Below are 8,266 nucleotides of genomic sequence, written 5' to 3'. Positions count from 1 at the left end.
ATATCATAGAAGAGAAGCAAAGCACAGAGTGTACTTGGATATGATGAAAGGAGTCCATTTCCTTGCAATTGTTGCTCTCTTGTCACTTGCATCCTCCTTTGTCTCTGCCTTCGATCCCAGCCCTCTTTCAGGACATTTGTGTTGCAATTGATGACCCCAAGTCTGCAGGTATATATATATATATATATATATATATATGTTCATTACTTTCTGCTTAGAAGCATTACTATATATCTTTATTGGTTTCTTAATCTTTTATGCTATCTTGCAATCTATTGCTTACTGCAGTGTTTGTGAATGGGAAATTCTGCAAGGATTTGAAGGATTCCAATGCCAATGATTTCTTTTTCGAAGGGCTCCAAAATCCTGGAAATACAGATAATAAAGTTGGGTCGAATGTTACTACCGTAAATGTGGACCAAATAAAAGGCCTCAACACTCTAGGCATATCCTTAGTTCGTATTGACTATGCACCATATGGCCAAAACCCCCCCCACATTCACCCTCGTGGCACTGAGATTCTAGTAGTCGTTGAAGGTTCTCTCTTAGTTGGTTTTGTCACATCCAACATGGAGAACCGCCTTTTCACAAAAGTTCTAAACAAGGGAGATGTCTTTGTGTTCCCAATTGGTCTCATTCACTTCCAGTTCAACGTGGGACACTCCAATGCTCTAGCTTTTGCTGCTTTGAGTAGTCAGAATGCAGGTGTCATCACGATTGCGGACGCTGTTTTTGGATCTGATCCTCCCATCAATTCTGATGTTCTCGCCAAGGCCTTCCAACTTGACAAGAATATTGTTGAAGAGCTTCAGAAAAAGTTCGAATACGAAAATTAGAAAAACTTGTGAAACAGTTATCAACCCTTCATAACAATATTAAAATCAAAGGTTCTTATGTAACGCTCTCTAAGTGGAGTTGGAGTATAAAATAATGTTGACGTTATTCAGTTATTGAGCATCTCTCTCTCTCTCTCTCTCTCTCTCTCTCTCTATATATATATATATATATCCCAAATAAACACATGATATATAAGGAGCTTATTTCTAATTTTTTAAATATTAACCAATCCGCCATCTTTGAGCTCATGCCCATTGGTTAAAATTTTTGTTATCAATATTTCATTTTCTCTTCTCAAAATAAAAATATTAGCAAATAATCAAACATAAAACATTTTTCGAAACACTAAAATATTTTCATTTTTATGTCACTTCAAAACGTTTTTTTAAACTCAAAAACAAAAGAATTCTCCCTAAATACATTAACAAATAAATCACATCAAGGAAAATGATATTATACACCAATACGAACCCGCGGTTCCACATTATGTTTAAATGCAGAAAATAATTGTCGCCATTCTTTTTCAATAAACTGTCAAATGAGAATTCAATCTTTGGTTCTATATATCTTTGAACCATAGAAAAAAAATATACAAATTGAGACCTAGTTTACATCAACGAGTGAAGAAATTATTAGAAAGCATATATCATGAATTCTAGGAAAAGCCCATCCACATACATCATGAAGAATGATTCTTACGTTTTAATATGTATACAAATATTCAAAATGGTAAAATTCTGTAATCAAGACGGACCATGGGCCTCATCAAGAATTTCTAAAATTTTGATATATAATATCTACACTAATGTCATCTTCTCAAATCTTAAAAAAGGGATGGAGCTATATAAATTTATTTATTTATTTATTTTTGAGATGTGTTCGATGTGTTTTGCACAACTTTTGACCATCTTTTTTGTAAATATATCATTAGATATGTGAGACCTACATATGGATCCTATAAATTGAATGGTAAATTTGCACATTTTTTGTACAGAAATTGACAAAAAATGTGTAAGAGAATGAAAACAAACATTTCTCTTTCTTTTTAAAAGCTTAGCTGCATAGCAAGAGATAATTATGTCCTATACATAACCTTAAATCTAAGTAAAAGAAAAATTTATTTACTAGTCTTTATTATATCCAAGATTCATTCGGTCTATTGAGATCCACATCGTGGCAATTGCTCGTTCGGCTACCAAAAAATAAGAATGTGATACTCATTTGTTAACGAGTATTGACCATTAATTATTTTATAGTTAATATCTTGGAGCACTAGTGTAACATCCTAGTTAAATTAATTAACGGGTAATTGACTCCATGGTTCGCCTTCTAGTCTTATTCCATGAAAGACAAGATTCAGGGATCTCATCATTTGCAGAACCTGGGCAGAACATGGTCCAAATCCTAAAAAAATTACCCTGATCAAATCCCTTACAACCACCAAATGGTTTATCGGATGCATTTTCTACTAGACTAACTATAACAGCACATATATACATATAGAGGAAAAGGATTACAAGAATAAGTCCGAAGATTTAGTGAATAAAAATGCGCATGACGTATACATCATTAAATGATGAACCCAATTGTTTTATAAATGACATGAAGCATTGTAAGGTAACAATTTATCATGGATGCAATATAAATATAATATATGCTTGTAATATGAGAATTATGTAATAGGTTAAACTGTATGGTCTACCTGGGATATTACTCATTCAATAGGGTTGGTGATAGGGCTGTAAATAAACCAGTTTGTGCGACAACCCATTCAATACTCGCTCGGTTAAGCTTAGTTGGAACCGGAGCTCATTAATGAGAATATGAGAATTATGTAATACTCGCTCAGGTACTCATTCTCAATAAGTTGTATGCTGCACGCGCTGGCACATACAACTTACGCCCTGATCAGCGGGTTTCTCTGGTTGCTTCTCCACCATCTCCACCTGCATCTCCCATTGACTGCCATTCGTTGTCCTCCACCTTTGCAACCAGGACCTACCATTGTTTGTAGATGTTTTTTTAAGAAAAAAACCCGATCTACTTTCCTCAAGTTGATCCACGTCTTTGATAAGTGCTGAATGTTGTACATTCAAGCTCCTTAACTCACATATATTAATTCCTTATCATTTTGTTTTGTTTTGTATTGTTTTAGTATTTTCAGGTTTTTAATAAAGATACAAGAAATTTTATTGATTTTGGGTTTAAAAAGCACGCTTTGGGAAGACCTAACACATGTCTCATTATTTTGACAATAACTTTCTTCTCGAATATCAAATTGATGTGAAACTAGTAGCAGTAGAAAGCTAACTCAAAATACTACAAATTATTGCGAAATACAAATTTTCTAATTCAAACATTTGCTATGTCAAAATCGTTTCATAATATAAGAGTGCAAATCAATCCACGTGCGTAAGTGAGCTCGAGCGCATCACAAGTGGGATCGAGCGCACATCAGCCCACATGCATAAGTGTGATCAAGCGCACCACAAGTGGGCTCGAGCGCACTCATGCTGAAAAGTTTGGAAGATATTGAAATTAAGAAAGAAAGCTTTTTTGGGTCTCCCAATCTAATTGGGAGACTAAATGTTTTTCTAGGATTCTTAAGGCTTTTAATATTTTTTTTACACCCTATAAATTGTGGTTCTAAGCCTTTAAGAGAAGCTGGTGCTTAGATTGGACATAAAATATCTTCTTGGAGGCTTAAAGAGTTTAAGAGAAGATGAACACAGCATGAGGTCATTCCAGCACCAGTATGAGCAACTAATTCTGTAATAGGGCGTTGATGCATGATGGTTGTATAATTGTGAAAATTGATCTTAATGTTTATATTCAATCTTTATGAAATTCTTCTGTTGTCTTATAAAGTCTTTTATATTGATTGAACCCAATCCTCCATATTTTTTGTGATTATATGAATAATTGTTATGCAATGGTTTCAACTGATACATGATTAATAGGATTTGATTAGCCATGCGTAGGGAAGACGGATTGTACTACACCCTGGTTTAGTGTAATTTAGGTAGACATTTCGTACCAACCGAAGATGGGTTATACTTATCCCTTGATTATGTGTCGCCTATTAAGGAATTAGATAATCTATACTTAAGGAAGACGGATCGTATCGCATCTTAGTGGTTAGGTGGACGGCCGTGCCAACCAAAGATGGATTATACTTATTTCTTAATGATGATTTTTTCTTGACTACTCGAGTAAGACCATAGTATGAATTTTTTTTATTAATTTATGATTGACTATTGTTATGCGGTTAGTGGTAAAATCAACCCCTAGTCTCTCTCATCCCTACTATCTTTACTTTTACGCATTTAATTATAATAAAAAATCAAATCAATCATCTTTTAAATTGAGTTATATTTAATCTTAAAAAGCTTGATAACAATATCCACGCAATCCTTGAGGTACGATACCCTCTATATAGCCATATCCTACAAGGATTTGTCCTATTGCGAGTGGTAATTTTATTATTGATATTTTTGTACACAAAAAGACCACTTCAGTCTCCACGCTCCAACCCAATGTCCTCATTGGCCTCCCATCATCTCATTGTCGTTTCCCTCACCGCCTACAGATGTTCACTTGCAGGGACGTACCACTTACGCCCCGGTAAGCGGGCCTCTCTAGTTGCTTTTCCACCATCTCCACCTGCCTCTCCCGCTTCGACAATGTTACTAGTTGTCGGGTGTTTCTTTTTCTTTTTTTTTTGTTTTTGCTTTTGTATTTTTGTTATTTTGTGTAGGCCTTAGATCTAGTCTTCCTGCTCTTGTATTGTATTATTATTAGGTGGAGACTCTATTTTTGGCTTAGATTCAGTCTCCTTTCAATGCTTGTTTCACTGTTGTGCTTTGCTATTGTGCTTAAGATTGGTCTCTCAGTTGTAGTTGTGGTTCTTAAATTCTCTAATGGTAAAATCATTCATGTTGCCACTACATATCTCTCGTCTTCTGCTGCTTTTGGTGAAGCCCCTGTTGTGTTGCTAGCATCTAAAGACTGATCTCCCATGTAGCCCATGTATTGAAGCTGTATTGGGAATACATCCATTTTAATCGTTGTTTGGAACTAATGCGGTAATTTTACAGAGTAATTACGAGATAAAAATATGATTTATAGCATTAATCCTCTTTTCTATAAGGCTACATGATAAAATAAAAGGTAATGTTATATAATATACTACTATCCCACTATGCTACTATGCTGATGCACATTGCTTGTCTTAGTTGTCTACTTTTAGATTATCTCTTGTTAAAAAAAAAAAAATCATTGATTTAATATTATTTATTATTATAATATCAAAATTTATTATTGACCGAGCTATTGTATGTATGAACACAAAGCATTCATATTCATCAGAGTCAAAGGAAAGAACAAGTCTTCAAAAAGTTTCAATACCTTGTGTGGGTAGTTGTCCGTACGGAATTTATCCTTATTATAATTAAAACAATCCTAAAGTTCTCGTACTCTATTAAACTACCACCTAATTGATAATGTCCTTCAAAACTTTCAATTGTGACAATGTCCTTCAAAACTACCAAAACATTCACTACAAAAAACAGGATGGTTACTTACGTGGCAAACAGTAACCAAATTTTGCCACGTCAGTAATTATTGACATGCCAAAAGTGGCACGTCAACAAATTTTTTTTGACGTGTAGAATATGACACGTCAATATTTATTGACGTGTTACATTCAACACGTCAGGCTTTCCTGACGTGTCAATATTTGACATGTCAAGAAATTTATATTCAATTTAATTTTTAAAAAATGCCCATACATATTTCTAAATAAGACTAGCAAAAAGATAAAAATGCTCATACATATTTCTCAATAAGACAAAAATACCCCTATAAATTTTAAAAAATAAAAATAAAAATTAATTTTTTAAAAAAACGAACATTTGAAATTTTTTATTTTTTTTTAAAACCGATTTTTTCTTAGGTTTTTTATTTTTTAAAACGAAAATTTTTATTTAAAAAAAAACGATTTTTTTTAAGAAACGAAATTTTTTATTTTTTTAAACGATTTTTTTATTATTTTTTTGAATGGAAAATTTAATTTAAAATATTATAAAATAAAAATAAAAAACGAAAATTTTCAATTTTTATAAAAAAAAAAAAATCGAAATTTTTTTATTTTTTTCTTATAAGAAGGATTTTTTTTTTTATTATTTTTAAATTTTTTTCACTCATTGTTTTTTTTTTTCAATTTTAGGTTTTTTCTAGAAGTTTTAGGGTTTTTTTTTTTTTTTTTTTTTTTTAATTTTACTAGGGGTAGTTTCGTCATTGAGGGACATTGACAATGTTTCGGTAGTTTGGGGGGACATTGTCATAATTGAAAGTTTTGGGGAAACATTGTTAATTAAGTTGTAGTTTGAGGGGAGTATGTGGACTTTCTCCTTAAAAAAATAACAAGAAAACTTAGACCTAAAAGGTAGCAAAAACAAAAGACTCAAAAGGGACACACACAGATATATATATCCCATGAAGATTTATGGTCGGTCGATCCGACAATTGCATTAAATCAAGGAAGGCAAAATTCACGAAGCAAATTGCACTCTATAATGACATCCTACTTACATAGAACCCATGAAGATTTATGGTCGGTCGATCCTACACTTGCATTAAATCAAGGAAGGCAAATTTCACGAAAGCAAATTTCACTCGATAATGACATGCTACCACTACAAGAAATTAGGTCTTTAGGGGCGACTTTAAGTCGCCCCTAAAGACCCTAAAGTGGACGCTGTTGGCAACAGCGTCCACTTTTCGACCCTAAAAGTGTCGACCCTAATAGTCCGACCCTAATGATCAAATGTCTGATTATCAGGGTCCACTTAAAAGTCGACCCTAATGATCACTTTTAGCGTCCACTTTATCGCCCCTAAAAGTCGCAATGTTTGGACCCTAAAGATGATGTAAACGGAAGCGAAAGTCGACCCTAATAGTCAAGCAATAGCGTCCACTTTTAGTTAAGCATTAGCGTCGACTTTATCGACCCTAATAGCCCTTTTAAAAAAATAATAATAATAACTATTAGCGTCCAAATAAAAGTGGACGCTGATAGTTAAACCATTAGCGTCCACTTTTGTGGACGCTAATGGTCCTAAAAAATTAAAAAAAAAACTAACTATCAGCGTCCACTTAGAGTCAACCCTAATGATGACTTTTAGCGTCCACTTTATCGACCCTAAAAGATACATGTGTTTGACTCTAAAGATGATGTACACAAAAGAATTAGTCGACGCTAATAGTTGACCATTAGCGTCCACAACTGTGGACGCTAATGGTCCAAAAATATTAAAAAAAAAATTGAATCAGCGTCCACTTCTGATTAGTTGACCATTAGGGTCGACAATTGTCGACCCTAATGGTCCTTAAAAAAAAAAAAAAAAAAAAACTGCGATCGATCGCACACAAGTGTGCGATTGATCGCACTTGGAGTGAGATCGATCGCAATTTTCCGAAAACCTACTGATGCTGCGATCGATCGCACTCCAAGTGCGATCGATCGCATCATCAGTAGGTTTTCGGAAATTTGCGATCGATCTCACTCCAAGTGCGATCGATCGCAGCATCAGTAGGTTTTCGGAAAATTGCGATCGATCTCACTCCAAGTGCGATCGATCGCAGCATCAGTAGGTTTTCGGAAAATTGCGATCGATCGCACTGGAGTGCGATCGATCGTAGCATCAGTAGGTTTTCGAAATTTTGGGATCGATCGCACTCCCAAGTGCGATCGATCGCAGCATCAGTACGTTTTCTAATGATTTCCAGTTCAAGTGATTCTCAATTCACACAAATAACATCAAAAAAGCAACTGACTAGTCTTAGCAAACAGAGTCACTAATAGAGTAAGATCTTGATGGCTTAAAATATATCATATTTGTAACTCTGACAAATGACAACTAAAACGCCAAAGTGCAGTCCATTCTTATCCATGCAACACATATCAATGATGTTAAAAATTAGACTTTTAGTCAGCTCATTATTTATCAACCCACTTAACTTGTCTCAAGAGTCATGGAGAGATGAAGACCACATGAAATTAGTCAAAATACAACCACCAACCTCTTGTTGAATGTGGACACCGAAATCTCCAAATACAATGTTCCCAGACGCATCTTTAGCATTAGTTTTCTGAATAAAATTCTGCATCAAAAAACAATAACATACTGAATTTTACTCTTCATCTTGGGGAAAAATATAATGAAGAAGTTATAAGATCTATGCAATGCAATGAAATGAACACAGACAGTTTTTCACAGTATTTCATGAAGTCAAAAAAGAACTGCACAATTTAAATCTCCTGATCAATTAATAGTATTCAACCCAAAAGCGAAAATATGAATTCCTTACGTAACTCACCTGCCGTGCTCCCTCTGCGACACAAATAACAGCCGAACCCTTTGTCTCA

The 8,266-nt window shown here is 34.1% G+C and overlaps 1 pseudogene across 1 annotated transcript; it reads left to right on the top strand.

Annotated features, from left to right (window-relative positions):
- LOC132171685 (germin-like protein subfamily 1 member 13) lies at positions 1-950 on the top strand (annotated as a pseudogene). Its single transcript, XR_015909452.1, has 2 exons — positions 1-168; positions 289-950. The product of XR_015909452.1 is annotated as a germin-like protein subfamily 1 member 13 (transcript).
- The last annotated feature ends 7,316 nt before the right edge of the window (positions 951-8,266 follow it).

The sequence above is a fragment of the Corylus avellana genome, chromosome 1 (genome assembly GCF_965113065.1).
Source record: "Corylus avellana chromosome 1, dhCorAvel1.hap1.2, whole genome shotgun sequence".
Taxonomy (NCBI): domain Eukaryota; kingdom Viridiplantae; phylum Streptophyta; class Magnoliopsida; order Fagales; family Betulaceae; genus Corylus; species Corylus avellana.
This window is presented reverse-complemented; position numbering and strand designations above follow the sequence as displayed.